Here is a 23,661-nt window from a genome sequence, read left to right on the forward strand (position 1 = left end):
AAGTACTTCCAGCAAAGGCTGGAGACCCTCTCTTGTGTATCTTTTAAGAAGTCTTGATTGTAGGGCACCTGGGGGCTCAGTCGATGGAATGCCTGTGTTTGGCTCAGGTCATAATTCCGGGGTCCTGGGATCGAGTCCCACGTCGGGGTCTCTGCTCAGTGGGGAGGCTTCTTTTTCTCCCTCCCTCTGTTGCACCCCTGCTTGTGCTCTCTCGCTCTGTCAAATAAATAAGTAAAGATCTTTAAAAAAAAGAAAAAAGAAGTCTGGATTGCACAGAACCCTGAGGTATCATAACACTCTTACCCGTCTGGTTGATAAAATATCAGAGTGAGAAGAGCGTATTTGTAGTAGGCCAAGTGCAAATTTCCAAGTTTTCCCACATACACCCCCACCCGAGCTCAGTGTGCACTGTTGTGTCAGTTGGCAGCACCGTTTCCAGAGTCCAGTTGTCACCCAATCTCATCTCTGTGGTTTAGAAATGACCTGAGCGGGGCCTGGGTGGTTCTGTCGGTTAAACACTCAACTCTTGGTTTCGGCCCAGTTCATGATCTTGGGGTCATGTTTGGCTCCACACCGAGGTCTGCTTCTCCCTTTCCCCGTGCTCCTTGTTCCCAACTTCAAATAAGTACATAAATGGAATATTTTTAAAAATATCTAATATCAAAAGATATTAGAAGGATGACTCAGCAACAGATACAGGGCTTCAGGAACCTCCACCTCCTCCTGTGTTGGGGATGGTGCTGAGTTTTAAATACCCCATCACCTTCCCATGTTCCTTCCTCACAGGTCATTGCGGTGCTAGAAGCAGCGACCGACACCAGACCACATCGGGTGTCTGGTCCCCTTGTCCCTCTGACTGGTGGGAGCAGAGGAGGGGATCGCTCACATACTTGCTCTGGCCTCATTTTGTACGATGGGGGTGTTACAATGGGCTACCCCTGTAGGAAGCATCCTGTCTGCGCAGGACATAATAAGATCTGGACTTGATTCCCTAGTAGGCCAGTGCCTGTTAGGAAAGGTGGCCTATGATTTTTCATAGCAGCGCTTTTTGAGATCCAGAAGTCCTATCAAACCGAGATGCACTATACTCTTCATTGTACGCTTTTCAACGTGGAATGCAATTTATATGATACTATTCAGTTCACCTTTTGATGCCACACTGGGTTGTAGCACCAACACACTTCTTTCCATTAGCTCACATTTCAAATGTTAAAATGCATATGTTTAATATGCATATGTTTAAATGCATATGTTTAACATTTTAACATTAATGCATTTTAAAAGGCCCAGACATTGAAAACATCCTCCGATGATAATTTGCTACATTTTTTAATTCAAAAACGTTTCCAGCCTTCTTTATTTATTATACTTTATTAATTCTGAAATGTGTCACACGTTTCAAATATATCACAATGGAAAGTATACATTGTGGAGATATGGTTTAGAGGAGAAAATTAGGGCAGATGTCCATGTATCCATCACCAAGGATTAGAAACAATCTTACCAAGATTATTGAAGCTCCGATGACATAGATAAACATCCTCTTGAGGGGTAGCAGATGTGTCCCAAAGTTTGTGTTATTATTATTATTTTGCTTTGCATTAAAGGCTTCCCTCCAGTATATCCCTACATGATATATAACTTAGCTTTGCATATATTTGAAATTTTAAAGAAAATGAAATCAGGCAGTATTTTTCCTTTTGTAATGTGCTTTATAAAAAAATCCCACACTGCATTTGGGGATGTTTCTCTCATGGATGCATGTATTTAGTTCATTCATATATAATGGTCCATTGCAGAATTATAATGCAATTTATTTGTGTATTTCTCCTATCAGTGGATGTTTAGGTGTTTTCATTTTTTTTTTACACAAAGATTGAATGCCTTTTAGCACATATGTGCAAGTTATTCTTATGATATATAACAGAACCATAAAGCTCACTTCTCTAAGCATATCTCTGGATTCAACAGGAAATCCAAAATTGTTTCCTAAAGTAGCTGTGCCAATTTATGCTCCCACCAGTGAGCAAGACTTGATATTGTCAGATTTTTTTTAATTCCCAAGCTGGTGGTTGTAATATTATATTTCACTGGGATTGTATCTGCATTTCACTGATGATTAATGAGCCTGAGCATCTTTGCAAGATGTCCATTGGTTTTATATTTTTTTTCTGTAAAATTCCTTTAAGTCTTTTACATGCTTTCTATTTGGTTATTCCCTCCCCCCAAAATTTTTTCTAAGGTTCAAAAATGTGTTCTTCATGGTCATATCTTTTAATACATTAACACTGATTTCTGGGGGCATGGGGTAAAATAGAGATCTAATGTTTTTCAAATTCAGATAAGCAACTATTAGCATGCTATTGAATAGCTTGGATTTTCCCCAAGGATATGCAAAGCCACCTGGCCGAGCTCTCTCTCTGCCCTGGTCTATTTCTGGGCTCTCTATTCCTTTCATGGTGTGTTTTTCTATTTAAGAATCCTAATTATGACAACTTTCTCTCAATTCTTGATACTTGGTGATGGGAGAACCCCAATCTCTACTTTAACCAAGTTCTTCTGTGGAAACAAATTAGATAATATTTTTGGCCCTTTGTTTTTTCATATAAATTGACAAATGGATTGTACCATTCATGAAGCAATGTCTAGGATTTTGATGAAATAACATGGACTCTATAGAACAATTTGGAGATCATGGAAACTTTTACGGGATTCAAATTATGTAAGATCATGATGAAACTTCATATTCTCAAGGATTCTTCTGGTATGAGACTTTCTTAATTTTCTCCATAATTATTTCACATATCTTTTAAAATAATTCATTTTTTGATATCTCATATATGTAGATTTTCCTTAGAAATGTACCCTTAAACATGTCATCATGGTTTTTTTGTTGTTTCCAGCTTTCATTGTTTATTTCCACATCTTAAAGTACCACTAGTAAGTCTCATTAATTCTAATGACATATTTGTGTTTTGGGCTAAAGCCATCATGTAATTCTTGAATAATGGCATATATGTGTCTTCCTTTTTAATCCTTTTTTTGATTTGATTTTTATCATACTGTAATGGCTAAGATGTCCATGATGAAGGTGAAGAGAAAAGCAGACACGCTTGTGCACAGATGACCTGAAAGTAAAGGAAATAGTTGCATTTCACCATGAAACATGAGTAGTTACCATTTGGGTTTTGTCTTGTTTTTCTTTTTTTTGTATTTAATATTTATTGGATTAAATAAGCTGTCTTCTATTCTCAATTCACTCACACTTTTATCATGACCAATTGCTCAATTTTATCACCTACTTTTTCTGTGTTAATGGATCATTTGGCTTATTTCTATCCATTTATTTACATGGTAAATTACCTTAATTATTTCCCTTATATGCTGAAAAACTTGGTGGGATGATAGGACATTCTTTTTGATACACTTGTTTCTGTATGTTTGGTAGATTTTACAAAACTCTCTGAGATTGTTATTTTTTTAGTGGAAAAATTGTGAATTGCTAAGTTAATTTCTTTAATGATACAAGATTATCAATGCTTTCATTTCTTCTTAAGGTAGCGTTTTGTCAGAAGGATTTTAAATGTCTAATTTGTGTGTTTGCTTATTTATATTTTTATTAATTCCTAACTGGGTTATATTTTTTTGTGTTTTGCATCATGCAAACTTTTCCAATTTATTTTAGGTGTGTCTTTTGTAAAGAGCATATGGCTAGATATTTTTAATTGAGCTTGACAATCTTTGTTTCTAACCAGATGATTCAGTTCTTTCCCGTTTATGGTGTTTACTGTATATTTAGATTTATTTCCAACATCTCATTTCTGCTTCTTCTATGCTTTACTTTTCCTCATGAAGCAGTGTTTGCATTAATTAAGACATTGATGTGTCCCCACTTTTATTCTAACCTTTAAGAAGTTATAAATTCAATTTCTATTTGTTTAAGGTTACTCCAGAAATTTAAACGTGCACATTTTACTTAATGAAATCAAGATTTAAGCACTATTTATACTCGGTCAAGAATCTTAAATACTTTAACTGTGACCAGCTTTTGCAACTCACATATTGTGCTTTCGGATGGTTTGGTCTTATTCTGGTGCCACAAAGTAGACATTATTTTATTGCCTCATATACACATTCTCTTCCTTCTCTGCACACCTCCTGATTTCATGTTGTCCATCTGGAATCATTTTGCTTTTTTTCTGAAGGACATTCTTTAAATGTGATCTATAAACATGAGTTTGTTGGTGATAAATTCTCAGTTTTTGTCTGGAAGAAACTATGTTTATTTTGTCCTCATTCTTGAGTTCACTAAATATGAAACTCCAGGTTGACAGTAACTTTTTTTTTTTCCCCAAGCATTTTGAAGACACTGTTCCATTGAATTCTGGCATTAGCTGTTTCTGTTTGTTTAATTGCCATTCCTCTGTGGGAAACCTGTCTTTTATGTTATTCTGCAACGTAAAATACCTCAGTGCCCTTGCTGCTGTGTGGCTGGCCTAGAAGATTTACAGATGGGGAGTGCAGTGGGCTCACTGGATTTGCATTTCCAAAAGAAGTTTCCATGCTGCCTCTGAATCTGGCCTCTCCCCATGATCCTGCTTCTCTTTCTGAGGTCCACTTTGATAAATGCGAGGTGTTCTCACTCTATAATCCATGTTTCTGCATGTTTCCTTTTTTATAATTGCTCCTTTTTCCTTTTTCTGGTATACATCCAGAAAATTCTCTGCCCCCCACCACTCTGTACACTTACCAACACACTAAATTTGCTAGGATTTACATATATACTTGGTTTTAAAGGCAATTGCTATACACTGTTTTTAATCTCAGTGTTTTTTTTTAATTTGTAAAATTTCTGTAGGTTCTTTTCCCAGTCTGTTGCGTCGTTTTAGTGGCCTTTGAAACTTCGCTCATATTTTTACATCCATATTTTCATGCCTTCTAAACTTATTTCCTTTATATATTTATATCAGAAGATTAAAATATTTTCAGCGCTTGGAGTCTGACACTTCATATCTCTGCTTGGAGCTTTAGGGTGCTTTTCACAAGAGAGAATTTGTAGTCACCTCTTCCAGATGCCTACAGAGAGAGAGACAAACCGTAAGAGATTCTTAATCATAGGAAAGAAACTGAGGGTCGCTGGAGGGGAGGGGGTGGGGGGTGGGGGGATAGGTGTGAAGGAGGGCATGTGATGTGATGAGCACTGGGTGTTATGTAAGACTGATGAGTCACTGACCTCTACTTCTGAAACCAATAATACATTGCATGTTAATTAGTTGAACTTAAATAAAATTAAAAATTAAAGAAACTATACATCCGTAAACTTATTTCAGGTAGGTGCTTTCTTTGAGTATTTCAGGGAATCTTCCATCATGGTAAGCTCAGTACTTTTCAATAAAATTCAGTAGCATTTTTAATAAGGTATCCTGAATACGATTTTGCAGGCTGTAGCTCTTGTTTTAAATTATGTACGCATTATATACATCTAGATTTCATATTTCTTTCTTGATCCATTTTTCAAAAGAAAAGCTTTTCCAGGCATCCCATGGAAATGACAGCGGCAATTGCATGTGCTAAAACTATTACCATAACACTCCAAGATCTTCGCAATCACTATCAGATCAGATTATTATTTTAGGTTAAATTTAGACCAAAACAATCTAGAAACTCTGTTCTTACCTTTAAAGGGTATTTTGTAAAATTGACACTATAGTAGATAAATTCTCTTGCACTTTTTCTGCACATACACCCACATACAACCTCACATTTTGTCTAAAGTATTTATTTTGTTATAGTAGAGTATTTGGTACAGACCTTTCACATAATTGTTATAATTACTGAAGCATTGCAAACATGCCAAAAATGCAGAAAATGTTATCAGCTTGCTTATGTATCCTCCACCAAGATTAACAAGTTGTCAACAGCTTGCTTTATGTCCCTCTCACTTAGTCACACAGAACTCTTTCCCTCTATCCTTCTGTGTTTTTACATATTAGTATCTTTCTTAAGAAACAAAAAATGAAAAGCTACAGCTAAAACTTCGCATGACCCTTTCTCTTCCCACCTACCTTAGAACTAACGGCTCTCGGGAGTTCTATTTTTACCTTTCCTAAATCTGTGTCTGTGCTTCTAGCACATAGACACACATCCATAAATAATACACACCGCAGTGGCTTTTTAAAACCGTATATGCATTTTTTATCTTGTTTATATCTTTTTGTGACTTTGTTTTCTCCTCTGTACTTAGTAATTGGGAGATTTAGCTCTGCAAATAGAGATTCAGTTCATTTATTTTAGCTGCTGTATGAAATGCCACTGCATGAATAAACCATGCTATTATGCATTCACCTTCTAAGTGACCGTTGTTTCCACTTTTCTCCTCTCTCAGACCCTGATACAAATAGTCTGTACCCCTAAACTAGTGACGCGTAGGAGTCTGTTCTTTAGGGTTCAATGATCAACTGGAAGAATGGCTGGTTGAGAATATATGCACTTGAGCTTTACCAGGTCTTGCAAATTTGCTATCTGAAGCTCTTGTACCAATTTACACTGTCTCAGATAATGTACAATTTGATTTCCCCCATTTGTGCCAACTTGTTGTTATTAGACACTAATCTATACCCATAGTTGTGTATTTAATTATATTTTATTACAGGCTTATTTATATTTCTCTGCTGGCTAATGAAACCGATCATCTTATAGAAGCTGATTAGCAATTCCATTTCCTATCCGTGACTCTTCTTGTCTATTTTCTCATTTTTTAAAATAGTTTCTTTTTCTATGTATTTGCAGGAGTTCAATATATCCTGTATAATGATCTTTTCTTGTGTATATAGACCGTAGACGTCTTTTTCAAGTGTGTGGTTTATTTTATTCAGTTGGTGATTTTATTTTTCATGGATGTGGTTTGAATTTTCATACAATCAAACTTTATCAATCTTTTGTTTTCCTCCATATTGTTTGCTTTCTGAGATATACCTCAGGGAAAAGTCTCCTTCCCCAAATGTAACAAAGAGGTTTTTCTACTTTAACTAGAGTATCATTACCATTTTCACGTTTCTATTGAGACCTTCAGGCTATGTGGACTCTATGTTTCTATGGTGTGAGGTAAGGATTTAATCTAATGTGTATTTACAACAAGTAGCCGGTTCTGTCCAGACAGTTGGTGAATCATCTCTCTTCAACTGCTGGCACATATTCACGTATTTCAGGCTTTTTGTGCATGTGGAGTCCCAGTGTTGGGATGAGTCCCCTTCAGGGTTTTCATTTCCATTCCATTGGTCTATTTTTCCAACCCTCTGGGAGGCTTCTTTTCCATAGTATCTTAGGAAGCAACAATATATGGTAATAGCCTTCCACTGGTGGTCTTTACAGCGTCCTTAGCTGTGTATTTCTACTGTGTTAGAGAAGCAGTGTCCTAAAGACTCCAGACCCTGGCTCTCACGCTGATTGTTTGTCCTTGGCCAACTTGCTTAACTAACCAGTTCCTCTAAATGCGGATATCATTATCACCTAGGTTTTTTTTTTTTTAATAGAAACAAAGAAGTTATTATATTTCAAATACTTAGCAAAGTGCCTTGCACTTAGCACGTGCCATGCAAAAGTTAGATTTTTAAACAATCATTTTTGCCCTGCATTTTTCGTACGCATATTAATACACATGAAATGTGTATATTTGTACATGTTTATCATAAAACCCGTTAGGATTCTGGTTGAATTAACACTGAAATTATAGCTACCTTGGGAGAGATTATGCTTACAGAATTGTTTTTTCCAGACCCGTATGGAATTTATTCTTTGTTCACTTAGGTCTTGTTTTATGCTTCTCAATATATTTTATTCAACATAAAAGCCTTTCAGTTAATTGTTTGTATTCTGTGTACAGGTTTTGTGCTATTAGATTATATCTTTTAAAAATCATGTTTTCCAGTTGTTTGTGCTAGTGTTTGCAAATGCTGTTGATTAATGTGCATTGATTTTGTACGCTGCTTCAATGGATACAATTTTCTTATTAGTTCTAATATTTTTCTGTAGCTTATTTTTAATTTTCCAAGTAGAAAATCATGCTTGGCAAAAGAACAAGATTTTAACTATTCTTTTCTAATCTTTATAACTATTATTTCATTTGTGTATGTTATTGCATTACTTACAAAACTTTTGGATCATGTTCAAAAGAAGCTCTGGTGAAGGACTTGTTAATGACTTTTCTTGTCCCAACCTGTAACAGAAACAATTCTAAGATTTCACCATTAAGGAGTGTGGTTTACTCAGACTTTCGGAGTTAAGAATTTAAGGAAAACATTCCCTTCCAGTCTTCCATCCCTATTACTTCTTAGAACACCTGCCAGTAGTGTGTATAGGTGTTAAATTTTATCAAAGTTTTTTCAATTGTAAAAGATTATCAGATTACCATATTTTAGTCTTTTCAGTCTGCTTTTGAGCCTGCTGATGTGAGAGGTGATTTACTGTTGTTCTTGGAGACAGGGATTGAGAGATTGTCTGTAGCTTTGGGGTCAAAGTAAAGGCAATTTAGGTTTTACATTAGTTTAAATACTTAACCATTAATTTACTGAAATAAAAAGAAATCCTACTTTAACCATAATGTAAAGGTATTTTTATAGCTTAATTAAATACCTTTAAACATTTCCAACTATGTTTCTAAATGTAATATATTCAAATTCATTTTTAATCATCTCAATTGCCTGATAGATTGGCATTCCCTAGCTCACTAGTAGATATTAAAAATCTAATATACTAATAGAGACCTCAAATTTCTAATTTCTCTTATCTGTTTTAATACTGCTTATAAACATCACAAGATTTCAAATCGTAACATAATAAAAATGTTTCACTCATGAATTTAATTGGAATTAAAATATCTTGTTATATATCCTAATACGATAATAGGTGAATTTAAATACTTAAAATACACATTTTTCTGTATTCATCAAAACTATTGATTCTATAAATTTAATTCACTTTGTTTCTGTGAATCTTATAATTATTCAGGGTAGAGATACTTAACCATTAAGGAGAGACTTGTATCATCTTAAAGCGTTATGGGGTCAGTTTCCCAAGGGAATTATGAGTATTACCCCAGATTGAGGTTGTTCAATGTTAGATCTGGAGCTGTAGATGTCCAGGGTTTTCCTTCTCACTCCCACACTCTGATTCCAAGCCCTTTCCATGGTCACAGCGTCATGTGTCATAGACAGGGTGGCACTTACCCTATCTTCAAGTATAAGTTATAACATTTCAAAAATTGCAAGTTTCCAGCTGATTGGGTAATTGCTTCTAAGTTGTCTCTGATTTCAGGCCACTGAGACCATGATACTATAAACAAATATATGTTATTTGATAAATGTGGGCTATCTCTTGTGGCTCTGACTTGCTGTCCCATTTATTGAGGTCATTCCATGAAAATGGAGAATCAAATTGATAGAATTTCTACTATTAACCCATATTTAGTTTGATATTACCTAAATAAATCAAGTTGTGTTATCTTTTCCCAAAACATTGGTTGAATCAGTATGCCGATATTCCATATAAGAATTTTTACATTCACATTTGAAAGTGAGATTGTCCTTTGCATCATACTCTCCTTCTTGGTTTGAAATAAAGGTCATTTTTGCCTTATTTAAGGAGTTGGGGAGATTTTCTATCATTTTTCTCTCTCATTTTCTGAGTTTTTATAAAATTGGAAGTACATTCCTTGAAGGTTTGTAAAATATTACTTATGCAATCTGGTCCTTGAGTTTTATTTAGGTCCTTGAGTTTTATTACCCACCAATTTAATTACATGGATTCAAAAGCCCATTTCAATATTCTGTTTTTCTCTTATACGTTTTGTAATTTGTGTATTTTTGAAGTTGTTCATTTTATGTAAAACTTTAGATTTATTTGTATAACTTATTCACATAAAATACATTTTTCATTTTTAAGTATTAGGAGTTACATGCCGTAATTTTATTTCTCTTGTATGTGCATACACTTTTTCCTTATTTTTATTCCTTGAACTTTTTAAGAGTTTTTTTTTTCACATTTTGTAAAGAGTAAATGCTCAGTTTTCTGACCCTTTCTAATAATACACGATTTTGTACTTCATTAATGGTGCTCTCAAGCTTATTTTGTCAATTAAGCACTCTGGATTTTGAGGTTCATTTATGATAACTTAAAATTTTTTGTTGAAAGCTTTGGTTAGTAATTTTGTTATTCTCATTTCCTAATATATGCATTTAATGGTAGCCTATTTTTCTCCAAATACAAAGTTAACTATATCATATGAATTTCTTTTTTGAAACAGTGCTTACATTGTTTTGCGGTGTTATCTTATTTTTACTATGATGATGTTTTTTGTTCAATGTATTATTTAGAAGAATTTTATAATTTCCAAATTATTATTTTTGTTATCATTGTTATTTTTGATTTCTTCTGTTAGGAAATCTATGTTAGATTAAAAATTGTTCTATCTAGCTAAGATTCTTTTCCTTTGTCATATACTTCCTATGTAGAAACTCTGTAGCTCTGATGTTTGTTCTGGCCACTGTTTTCTCTCTTCTGGTTGTACAGAACTCCACTGCACAAATGCTGAACTGTTTCTTTCTACACCACCCTCAGATATTTGTCCTTCTCTCGAGTCTTCCCACTAATATTTCTTGGTGGTATTTTGCATTGCTTCCCTATCTGTTCTGAGTCTCTCTTTACTGTATTATATCTGCATTTAAATCCATCCATTAAGTTTCAAAGGCAATGTGTGTTTTTGTTTTTGTTTAATTTAAGTGCCAGTGGTTTCCACTCATTCTTTTTTCATTGGGCCTTTTTCTTGTTTTAGGATTTGTATTCTATTCGTGCCTGGAAGCATCTTAGTTACATTCTTTTTAAAATACGTTTTCAGATTTCCATTTTATTATTTCAGATTGTTGGGTTTAAATCTTGACTTTAGTTTTGCACACTGACTTTCTCTCATGTCGTGTTATGTAACTCAAGGATGGAACACTCTTTTTTGTAGCGGGGATCCCTTGTGGCCTAGATAGTGAGCATCTCCCAGTGGATTTTTATTTGCTTTCCAAAGAGCCTCAGGCAAGCAACTGGCCTGGGAATAATTCTTGAGTTCATGTCTTAGTTTGATGGTTTCTGGACCTTTAAGTAGTGTAAATACACATTCTCAAAACATATTCCAGGTGCATACTTATGGTTTCAAGTTCTATCAACTCTTTTTTCTTTTCCTCCCCAGAACTCAGGCTGAGAAAGTCCTCAGTGTTGTCTTCTATGAATACATTGTATGTTATTTTAAATAAATTAACTGTGTTCTGATGCTTTTACTCATAATTTCATAATATTTCTTCCAAGAGGGTTTTCCTGTTATCATTATATCCACAGTGCTGGACCCAGAAATCTATATATGTGTCTTAACCTGACTGTAAGCTAAAATTATTAAAACTGCTAGAATGACTAAAATGTTAATGATTGCTTATTTTTACCATGCCCCTAGTGACTAATGGAATTCTAAAGGTTTTATGCCATTCTATTTCTATTACATTTATGTTACATAGATGTCTACTCTACCACTAGAGAGGCTCATTTTAGATTTAGTTATTCATGAAATACTGGAATGCTGAAAATCTTTATTAGTACAAGCTGGAAGAGTGTTACTGTGTTGTCACGTATTTTAATTATTACAGAGGTAGCCTGTGAGAGTCAGGGTATGCAGCCACTTGATATTTCAAAGACAACTTAGAAAATGACCCATTTCCTATCTTTAAGAAAGCTGCATTTTCATGACTTTATAACAATATAACCATATACAAGCTAGTATGCTGGTTCCCATACCTGAGAATACACGAAATAATTTGCTTTGTTTTTATTAAGCCTAAAACACATTTTTTTTTTTTTTTTGGTAAGTGATGAAGTCTCACTCATTAAGAAATGTATAGCTTTTCTAAATATTTCCTTTCATCACACAGAGACATTATTTCTCGCCTTTGGCCAAATCGGTCCTTATAATTTCTCTTGCAAATCTTTCTAAGTGTCAAAACCAGCCTGGGAAATGTGTCTCAGAGCCTGTGAAAGCCTGGCTTACACACCAGGCCCAGCCTACAGTCAGAATTTGGTGATAGAAAGAATTACGTGGGAGTGAGAGAAAAACCACAAGTGCTCAAACCACAGGGCCTCACAGAGCACTCCCCTCCCCCCCATCCCCCACCCCGGGTGGGAGGCCATGCTGCCTGGCAAACACTCAAGGACAGCTTTGCTTTGCTGCTGCTTAGACTTCTGGGTTATTCCTTTCTTCTTTCATAGCTTACTCTTCAAGGATCAAGGACACTGTATAATAAGTCTATAAAGCCCTGGGGCCATCTTGGTACATAGTAAAGGAAGGCACAGAAGGAGCCCCAGGGCAGATGCTGAGCTGGGGCAGCTCTCTTTCATAGTCTCCCTTCCAGAGCCTCTTGTGTTTAGTGTGTCCCCCTGCTTGTTCAGAATCCTACTTCCTTGCTTGGCCTGGATGTCTGTGTGCTTACCAAACCCTCCACTACAGGCCTCTCCAGCTCCAAGATCAACACCCACAAAGAATCTAGGTTCTAAATTACGTTTCATCTCTCACCACACAAACACACACACACACACACACACACACACACACACAAATATAATGATAATTACAAAATAATAATGTGAATTATTTGGTCTTGTATAAATAATTTGATAAGCCTAAAAATTTATTCAACTTTTTCTCAATTTTTGTTAACTCCAGTGACCACTTATCATTAAAATATATCAGAATCCTTTCTTCCTGACTCCTAATCATGGACACCCATGAAAAAGATTCACCAAGATAGGCATTGTCCCAACAACTAGGGTGGATAAGAAAGAAACTCTGGGCACTCTGAGAAATAAGAAATTCTATAAAAATAATGCCAGCATCCAAAGAACCAAAGTTAGGGGTTAAATACAGCCACATAAGTAAGAATTTTGAGCCAAAAATATAAGATCAATGAGAAGTGAGATTAGAATCAGTTATGGAATACTGTTGGTGAGTGAAGAGTTGCTGGTAAAAGGAAATGTTTACCTCAAATAATTTTGAGCCAAAGAGAACAAAATATGGAGGAGAATCAGATAATTCTAGAGGCAAATAGAATAGAACCAGTTCCTGTCCTCAGACAGCCTGAAATAAAATGCGTTATCACATTTAGCCAATACTGAAAATAAAAAAATACAGTTCTCACAAATCATTATTTACCTACATCATGAGAAACTGACCTTTTTCCTTTGGGTTTAGCACAGATGTGTACGATTTACTCACAGTTCCTTTGTGCATATATCTTCAGTTATGATTTAATTTTTATTGCATTAGCAGTGGTACCTCTGTTTCCAAGTTAAAGAGTCTCTATCCTGCCTAATTTCCTTTTCATGGATTTTAATCTCCCCTCCTATCTCAAAAGCAAAATTTACTGGAATTGACAGACTAATGCAATGAAAAAGAAAATTGCATATCTTCAAATACATGGTCACGCCATCCTTGAAGAGTTATATCAAAATAAAGACTAGAAACTTGTTTTTACTGCATTGCTAGCTTAGTAAAATTTGGGAACCGGAATAGTATTCCAGACCAATTTCCTTTGGCCCTCCTGTTAGCTGCCTAACGTCTGGGGAATATGGCAGCGCACCCCTACACACACAAGCACATGCATATACACACACAGACACAGACACGCACACACACAGAGTCACAAAAATAGCCTCGCCGTTTATTCTAATGTGAAATATAAGTCAACCTAATAGGACAGGCTTAGTTTTTGATGATCTGTGCTAGTAGAGTTGGTGCTAAAGAGTCAGACGGTATAAATTGGGGGGGGGGGGAACCTCGGTTTGAGGTCTTCTCCACATGTGACAGGGAACACAACACTGACCTTGCTTCAGCTCACTCGTACACATTGGGTATAATAATGGTACCTTCCTCATTGATTGTTGAGAGACCTTCCCAAGATCAACATATTGAGAGCTGAACTGAGGCCATCAGCAGTCACAGTACATGTACTTAATTTTACTTCTCTCTAAACCTCATTGTAAGAGTACTAGTTTACGGCTGCTAACAACCATGTCTGCCATTAAGTTAACTCCCAGTGAATAGTAGTGATAATTGTTGATTAACTGAAATACAACAGCATCTGCTGTTCCTTGAATTTATGCTCCTTTAAACAATGGATGGTGCAAAGAACAGGCTGAGGAGAGAAAAAACTGTTCAGTATCTCAGTGTGGGTTCCCCAGCAGTGGGTCCTGAGACAGAGAGTCATGCACGAGCCAGGAGAGGTCTTGTCCTCCACCCATGAGGTGCATTCCTTGCTTGGAAAGTGGAGGCAAGAACCATGTCATTTTGGATCGTCTTCCATCCTGTATCCTGCTGTAGTCAGAATAAGAATGTGAAAGTAAACAAAGGGATTATGCTATAATCTACAAATTCCTTCCTTAGAGAAAGTATGCATGTTCTTGAGAGTTTAAAACTGCAGTTTGCCTGGATGGTGTACTATTCATAGAACAGGGACCTAAACATAAAACTTACTGCACAGGAAAAATCTTTAAAAAGTAATCACTGCTAATGCGATTGGATGCTCCTGTGTGCCAGGCATTCTGTGTGAGCAGTACACAAGTATTATCACAGTTGGTCTTTTTTTACATGGGGAATCTCAGGTTCAGAGACTTCGGTGTTCCATTGGTGGTGGAGTCAGATTCTGAGCCCGTACTTCACACACTTGCCCACAGTTCCATGCCACCCTTCTTCTTCCCCTTCTATAGCACTACTGGTTATGCTTCCATGTCTCCTTGTCCTGTGAGCAACCAGCCCATGGAGGCCAGAGCTTTCGTCTGCCTTGCTCACTCCTGCATCGCCTGGCACAGCACCAGACACAAAGAAAATGGGGAATAGACGGATGTTGACTGACTTTTCATAGCATACAGCTGCTTATTCCCCACTGTATTTCTGGCCAGAGAGAGAAAAGTCACAGTCATTTTTACTGCCCATTAAATGTTTAATCCTCCCTGCCAAGCTGACTTGGTCAGAGGAAACCTGTATTTCTGTATTGCATGTTTCATCAATGTGAGCTGTGGTTATACTTTAAATTTCCTAATCACAGGAAATATACATTTAGTCCCAAATCAATGACCAGCTCAACATTTGAAATTTACTTTCCAGCTTCAAGTGTCTCATTGGCCTGGACAGCCCAATATAGAAGGTAATCCAGATTTTCTTTGTTCCCACTCTGCTCCACTCCCATTAAACAGAATGTTTTAGCAGAAGATGTTTGGAACATGGATACACATATACATCATGTGTACAGTATGGAGTCACACTGTACACACAACCTGCCACTCATGCTTTAACAGACAAGGTGTTTATTTTTTTTTCTATCCTTTTTCATTGAAACTTATGAGGAGAAATGACACACCAATGGGGATGGTTTGCCATCTGGGTCCCAGAACATTTCCTCCAGTACGTGCTGGTGAAGACTCAGGTTTAAGAGTAAATGTTCTCTGAGCAACTTGTGTGCAACTGTGATTATTCAGGAACAAAAATGAGTTCCTAAAAGAGAGGAAGTGGAGGAGAAAGGAGAAGAAGAAAGGGGGAGCTGGTGGCAGGTGTTGGAGTTTGCCATACTTGTAATAAGGAGCCAGAGAATCAGAGCTATGTGAGCACATCGACAGTTTCTTCCCTCTCATTTTCTTTGAAATCCTTTGACTAGAGTTGGTGATGAGTAGTCCAGTATATTGATAATCAAGTCATTGAGATTTTAAAATTAAAACTCATATTGAAAAGTGATGTGGGCAGGGAATTATAAAGAATTAACTTTCAGTTCAGCAGCAGAGGAAACAGGATCTGTTTATAGAAGTAGACGTTGAAAGCACAGGGCTTACTATTAATATCTACAGGCATTACCTAACAGATTAGCTATTTTTGTTTCCAACAGCGGCTCCTAAATTTGTCCATATATTAAATATTTTCCTCAGAGGGCATGATGTAAGTCCAAAAACATCACAATGGTTGGATGGGGTGTTTAACAAATATAGTTGGATGCTGGTCCTCAGTCACCAGACATCAGGAACTCAATCAGCCCTTTCTCGTTTAGGGAGTCACCTCTTCTCCAGGTTCAGCCCATCTCCACCTACAAATCTTAGTCAAGGACATGAGTGGAAGCATTTGCTCTTTTTGTTGGTGGCAGTAGAGAGGGACAGTGCTGTGACAGGTAAGCGGGACAAGAGCCGAGATGCATCGGCTCCTGGCTGCACGAGGCAACTCTAGAGCACGGTGATATCTCTTCTGGGTGACTGGGCCAACCTGGGAAGCTTGGCCATGCCAGTCTACCATGAGAGTGCAGTTGGATCATGTTTTATGACAGAGTTTCATCTTTTTTCTTCCAGACACTTTCTCCCTCCAAGTAGCTAGCATGGGAAGAGACTAGGGAGGAAGGAGAGAGGTAGAGGGGGCCCAGAAGTCTTGTGAAGGGCAAAGAGGGTGAGGCAGGGTGACAGGACTGTGACAGAGTGTTTCCCTGTGAAATCCTTCACTTCCTTACTGTCCTGTTTTCTCCCACCCCCAGCTGTCTCCCATGGAGTGCCAGTTAGGAAGTACCATCAAGCAGCAGTTTTTAGGACAGCTGACCCACACTGGTCATATGATGTGATGTGATGGTGCCCAGGCAGGAGGACAGGCCAAACTCAGTTTAAGAGTTTAAGAGGATCCACTCTTGGCACAACAGAAAGAATGCATTGGGCAGAAACTCAGGTCTATAAAACAAGAGCATGGTCATTTCACAGTTGCCCATGTGTAAGACACTTATTAAGACCCTGGAAGCCCAGTGACTTATGTCTTATTTTGAAAGGGGAATCATAATACAGAGGATGACAAGCCTATAACTTAATTTGGTCTCCAGGATGCTTCTTCGGTTTTTAGTAGAGTTACTCACAAGGCTGTGTGGGAGAGAAGCTCTCGTGGCGTACCCTGTGAATGCCCAAACCGTAGCAGCAGGCAGAGGCTCCATGCCCTGAACTGTAATTCCATCCTGCTGGCCTGAACCAGACACATCTCTGTGTCTACCAAGATTTGCACCAAACATGTCCATGTCCCTTCCAGATGACCACTGGGAACAATGAGATCCCTGGAGATGTGCTTCTGTAGTTTACCTTGGATTTTTATCCTTATCTTGGGGTCTCAATTGGTACAACATAAAGGTGGGGCCCCCATATGCTTTGTTCAACATTCTGATTCCAGGTTCTGCACAGTGTCTGGCATGGAGTGTGTGTGTGTGATGAACACGTGTTAAGTGGATAAATCCATGACTCCATGAATTGGAAACAACCTACCTGATACTAAAGTGTAGATATCTGTGGCAGGCAGCTCATGCGCCTCCCCAAAAATGCTGTAGAAGAGGGAAATTTTCTTTATCCTCTCCCCATCTTAGGTTCATTGGTTGAGGTTCTGCCAAGGAGACTGACAAAGGACAGATTGACAAGAGAAAACCAACCAGAAGTTTGTTAATGTGTGCATTGTGCATGTACAGGAGATAACTCAGTGATAAGTCACCCAAAAGTGGAGTTAGAACTTGGGCTTACAGACATCTTAGCAAAACAACAGTAAATTTGTAGAGGAGTAACAAGGTGAAGGAAAATAATTTGAGTATCTAGGGCAGCACATTATAGGAAGGCATGCATATTGGGAACTGATGAGAAGTAAAGACGAGTTAAGAAGTTTGTTATATAGATTGCTCTGGTCTTGCCTCTGGATGATGAGAACCTGAAGTTGTCCTTGATGATCAATTTTTGTCCTTCCTGGTAGAGCAGGACAAGGAGAAAACCTTTACAAATTTAAGTCCTACTTTTAGTCAAATAGTGGAAGACAAAGAGTCTTTCTTCTATCTGCTTCTTCTCAATTATCTTCAGCTCAAAATGATCCTTGTGGCCTAGTGGCATATTCTTGGGTAATATTGTTACCCTTCCATGTCTACCTCCTAATCTAACCAGATCTGTGAATATGTTGGGTTATGTGGAAAAGGGTAACTAAGGTTATAGGTGGAATTAAGCTAGTTGCCAGTCGAGTGACCTTGGGACGCGAAGGTTGTCTTGGGTATATGGGGGGCGGGGGTGTCCCAGTAATCAGTCACAAGGATCTTTCTTAATGGGATAGGGAGAGATTTGGAAATGCTGTACTGCTCGCTCTGACGATGGAGGATGGAGCCATGAACTAAGGAATGCAGGCCAACTCTAGAAGCTGGGCAAGACCAGGAAACGAATTCTTTCCTGAAGTCTTCGGAGGGAACACAGCCCTGCCCATCCTTGAATTTACCTCAGAGAGACCCTTTTGGGATTTCTTGCCTCTAGAACTGTCAGATAAATTTTGTTGTTTAAAACCACTATGTTTGTTTCAATCCCAATAGGAAACTCATTGGGTATTCTCTTGTGCAGAGCTCACATCTTGAAAAGTTCTATATTTAAAACATCTTTTTTTGTAACTTCCGTATTCCTTCTCATTACTCCTTTTGTTCTACTTAAGGCATGTTATTCTCCCCTGGTAATTAATTTATCTTATTCAAGAAATAGCTTATAAAATCTTAAGAGGAAATTATTTCATTTTGATATAAAACTCTGACAGTTCAAAACCTTCTGTGCTTAAATTAATACAATGTCTTCTGACTCTCAGACCAGTGTTGTCACCACTACATGTTTCCACAAAGCCCAAGTATGGGGTGGTTGATAGGGTATCTGAGCCAATGGAGAATTTGACCAAATTAAATTATGTGGTCAATTTGGTTTTGATAATTCAATTTAGCCAAATAAAGTTTCAAACAGCTTGGTATTGGTATTAAAGGACATTTTATTTCAGATGAAAAAGATCATTCTTAGAAGAACCACGAGCCTCTTCATTAGCTCCTAGAGCATAAGCTCCTCACTTAGCCAACAGTCATTGGTCGATAATTGCTAGTGCTCTTAGGAGGGGGGTCACAGTGCATCCATTACAAAGTGCTTGGATGGCAGACGAGAAAAAAGGGGCCCAGAGTGGAGAATTGACGTGCTTGAGGCTGAACGGGCAGCTGGTGGCAAAGTGAGTCTTAGATCTCAAGCCAAGGAGCCAATAGGTTGCTGTCCTCTCCACCGCACCATGTGTTTCTGTCCTATATTTAGACACTTAATCCACTCCAGAAACATGGACATCTCGACAATTTCTTTGTTTACCCAGGAAAGCAGCACAGTAGAAAGGTCACCTCCTAGGATCAAGGCATACATTCTTCACTCTGACTCACCTACATTTCTTTGCTCTCACGTATGTTCATTTTCACAGCACATGCTCAGAGAAATTCAGTCTTCAAATATTCAGGGACTCGTGAAGTTTCCTATAGAGATATTATATAAAGTTCACCAGGCTGAAGTAGAAAGCAGTGATTTATTGAGAAAAAAATACAGAAAAATAGAAACATAGTAATGCAGACCAGATTTTGTGCACTAAAGCAGAGGAGAAAAGCTTTTTACTTTTGTAGACTTTTCTCCTTGTCATGACTTAGGTTAACACCACGTAGGGGATAATCTGAAAACACACTTAGTTGTTAGAACATCAATATTAGTGTCCCTGTCTCCCAGGCCCTCTTTATTTTGAAATGCCATCCAAATATTCTGAGACCAAGAGCAGGTTCAGAGGCTGGAAGAGCCACCTGGGGAGGGCAACGTTCAAGCCAGGCTTAGCAAAGAGAGCACCTCCATTCTTGGCTGAGTTGTCTCTCTTGTGTCTGTCTGAATCTGCACAGACATTGAAATAGGAGGGTATAAATCAAATCTCCTAGGCTGTCCCTAAGACCGAGTCAGGAGACAGCTCTCTGAGTAATGAACTGAGGGGAATTTAGTAGAACAAATCAACACACAAATGTACATTCAGAGGTTAATTTATATGTGTCTGCATGACAGCGCCACAGCATTTCACAATGTTGAAATGGTGAAAGAGAAATAAAGGAAGTAGTAAGAAAAGTCAAACCTTCTAGGTCCAGCCATTAACTCCAACATTAGCCCCAAACAGGTGGGACATGGTTGTCTGAGTCTCCTGCACAGATTGCTATGCTCCTTACCTGGCTGACAGATTTGGAGTCACTTTTAAATGCAGCAAATGTGATCCCAAATGGGGATCTGATCCCAATCTGATCCCCAAATCTGATTGCTTTGGAATCAAAATGCAGCAGCTAGGGAAATGCTGGTTGCTGTTAAGGAGCATCCTCATAAACACATAGAGTGGCTCTTCAGGGATCCTCTGTTTGTTTCTCAAAGAACACGCAGAAATGGGTGTTTCTAGCTGGCGGTGGTTCTCCTCCAGATGGTGACTCAGACACCAAGGTCCTTACCTCTGCGGCTCCACCCACTTGAGGTTCATCCAGCTGCCGTGCTCATGCACGTGAAGGGGACTGTGGGGAGTACTGAGAACTGAGGATTGTGCACAGACAAGTCTTATTGTCCAATAAAGGGCATGTGTGCAAAAAAAAAAAAATAGAGGTGTTCACCACTTCTGATCATAGCTAATCGGCTTAAATTTGTCCCTCAACCACAAAGAAGCCTAAAAAATGTGGTTCGGCCACATTTCTAGGAAGAAGAGAACATGTGTGAGTAGATACTGGGTCTCTGCCACTAGCAATACTGGCTCAGCTGGTCTGTGAAGCATCCTGTGACACTTCACAGGCCAAAGCCCTTTGGCTTTTCCATCTATCACCATTCATGGCAAATTTGAGTGGATGTTAACACTTAAGAGAACAGTCAGAACTCATCTATGCCAAAGTCTCATGGTTAATAAAAATAAAGTGTAGGAAGGCATAATAAATCTCTGAGGACTGTACAATTTAGCTGGTAACAAAGCTGAAACATTTATTTTTAATTTTTTAAATTTATAGCTTAATGTTCTTTCTACCATAACTCATAATTCAATACTTTATTTTTATCATAAGCTCTCTCTTGGACTCACTGAAATAAGCAATCCTGAATCACTAGGAGTTTGGGTGAAATGGCAAAAATTCCAGGAATGGGTCTATTAAAAATGCATTGATGAAAATAAGTGAGCTAATAATGCATAACTGTTATGCACACATCTTTACTTTCTGAGAGAGAGAGAGAGAGAGAGAGAGAAGATTTTTGAGTGCGGGCTACTGTGTTCTTAGCTACTCACTTTTTAAATACTTCACCAAACTTGTGGCAAAATCATTTACGAATATAAGAAAGAGGAAGATACAGATGCAGACGATAGAGTCTTATGATTCTGAACAGGGAGTGACTTCAAGAAGTAAATGACGCTACTGACTACTTCCTGTCGGCAGGAGTTGTTCAATATCAATTGGACTAAAACAACATTGTCATTTTGGGGAAGATGCTTTTTAGTACAGAAACGAAAACGTCACACTCTGTTCACCAGGGGAAATCATTTATTTGGCTTAATTGGACTTTAGAGATCACTTTCTCTTAGATTACTGAGGTCCAGCACCATTCATTTATGGATTCAAAAACTATTGAGGTCCAATAGAGGATATACTAAACACAGAGTTTATGTCCAAAAGCCTTGTGATCTTCTGCAGAAATGTAAATTTGCTGTTTATTGCTTTCTTGTTTTGTGTTAGACTTAGAGGGTAGATGATTCCTCTCGTCGCATGAATTCAGAGCCAATGAACACACTGTGTGGGGTACGGCCCTCAATGATGAGATGCTGCACACTGAATGTCTGTGTACCCCCAGGATGTTGAAGCGTCATCCCCAGTAGGTTGGTATTTGGAGACAGGGCCTGTAGGAAGTAATTAGGGTCAAATGAGGTCATGAGGGTGGGACCCCCATAGTGGGATCAGTGTCCTTGGAGAGAAGGAAGAGACCTCAGAGCTCTCTGTCTCTCTGCCGTGAGAGGACGCAGAGGAGGCTGCCATCTGCACGCCAGCAAGAGTGCCCTCCCCAGGAATGAATCAGTGGCATCTTAATCTTGGATTTCCAGCCTCCAGAACCATGAGAGAGAGAGAGGTCTGTCCTCCCCGATCTGTGGTGCTGTGCTGTCACAGCCTGGGCTGAGACGTGAGCCTTTTATAGAATTACAGTGGACGTTTGACAGAACAAGAGGCTTTTCCTGGGAGACGCAGAGGTCACGTCTGGCTGCTGGAGCACCTGTGGTCTACTTGCTAAAATGTGAGACTCTCCATTGAAACAAAGGCAAACCCAGGACATGTTTACAACAAAATGCAAAGGTGACCAAGATCATATTCCTCCCCCAACCCTTTTTTTTTTTAAGTAGCTTGATCTCATGAACTGTGAGATGTGTAACAGCGTCTATAATTCCACATTGGTAGGTGAAAAGATGTCAGAAGTTGTGAGGATTTTGAGCTTTAAAGCCTGTATGGCAGGTTCTAGTTAGTTTTCCCTCCTTAATTCTCTAGAGAAACATCTAGGGAAGGAAGTGGGAGCCTCTGCAAAGCCAGGGGGTGGCTTTTCATCCATTTGTGCGTAGTGTTTGTGGAGCAGCTGAGCTCTGTAAGGCACCGTGATGGACCCGGGGGAGACAGAGGTGGGAAAAGTGCGTGTCAGTCCTCGTGTTATGTGAGGTCTGGGGCTTCGTGATTCATAAACTGGGTCATTTTAACCTTATAGAATGTTCCAGCTACAGAAGTATGTTCTTACCCTCGGTTACTATGTGATGGGAGGAAGGAAAACAAGGTGCCCAGAGGCTCTGAATCATTGAGTTGGATACAGTTAGTGTGTCTCATGTTATTCCTGACCTTCCAGTTAGAAGTACATTTAAGGATTTTCTTTCAAATGTTTTCATTCACATACAAAAACAATATACCACACTGATTGCTGTATTTTATATATAGCATGGAGAGAAAATTGTGGAGCTAGGGCCATATATATATTTTTTTTTCATGTAATGAGCTGAGCAACAATAACTGGGAAAACATGCAAATATTGAGAGTCCTGGGCATTGTGCTGATACAAGAAAAATATACTATGTATCTAAGTGCCTTGAAGAAATAGACAATTTAGCAGAAATTTGGGAGAGAAGAATAGTGGCTCAATGAAGTATATATGCAGTTTCGCACATCACATCTATGAAGACAAGGGATAAATATCTTTAAATAATCTTTTTTTTTCCTTATCCTACCTGCATGTAAGTGGGAACACTTGACTACAGCTTAAACAACAAAACTATGTCTGGACCATTCATTTTAATAATTAGGGGTTCTTAAAAAGTGGCCATTTTGGATAAAATTATTACGCCAGGGTTCAGCTGCTTCTGCAGGTCGGCCAAATATTTTTGAGTCTGGAAAGATGACTGGGGATTCCATCAAAACAAGACTGTGTACGAATTATCTGGTACTTCCTCATCTGGGGCCAGGCCAAATACACTGTCAAAGAGACTGTGCTATTTCTTTTCCACCTGCAAGGAAACATGGAGAGAACCACGGTCACAGTTTCCACGTAAGACTCTTAGGTGGTGATGTTGTTCTTCCTTTTCTAGCGAAGGGCTGTGTTACAGTGGTTTGAACTCAGGATGGATTTTGAGATCTGGCTTTCTCTGTTGGCTGGGCTGGATCAGCTATCCTTTGCTTACGTAAAAGGAAACATCACCTTTCCACTCTGCTGCCTGCTTGGTGGTTGTGGCTCCCTGCTGGAGCGGAA

The 23,661-nt window shown here is 38.3% G+C and overlaps 1 long non-coding RNA gene across 1 annotated transcript; it reads right to left on the reverse strand.

Moving 5' to 3' along the window:
- Positions 1-18,838: 18,838 nt before the first annotated feature.
- Positions 18,839-20,345, reverse strand: LOC111094549. The gene is made up of 2 exons (XR_005354962.1): positions 20,097-20,345; positions 18,839-19,373 (listed from the first exon to the last, which is right to left on the reverse strand). It is a non-coding gene; the product is annotated as an uncharacterized LOC111094549 (long non-coding RNA).
- Between the last annotated feature and the right edge of the window lie 3,316 nt (positions 20,346-23,661).

The sequence above is a fragment of the Canis lupus genome, chromosome 2 (assembly GCF_011100685.1).
Source record: "Canis lupus familiaris isolate Mischka breed German Shepherd chromosome 2, alternate assembly UU_Cfam_GSD_1.0, whole genome shotgun sequence".
NCBI classification, from domain to species: Eukaryota; Metazoa; Chordata; class Mammalia; order Carnivora; family Canidae; genus Canis; species Canis lupus.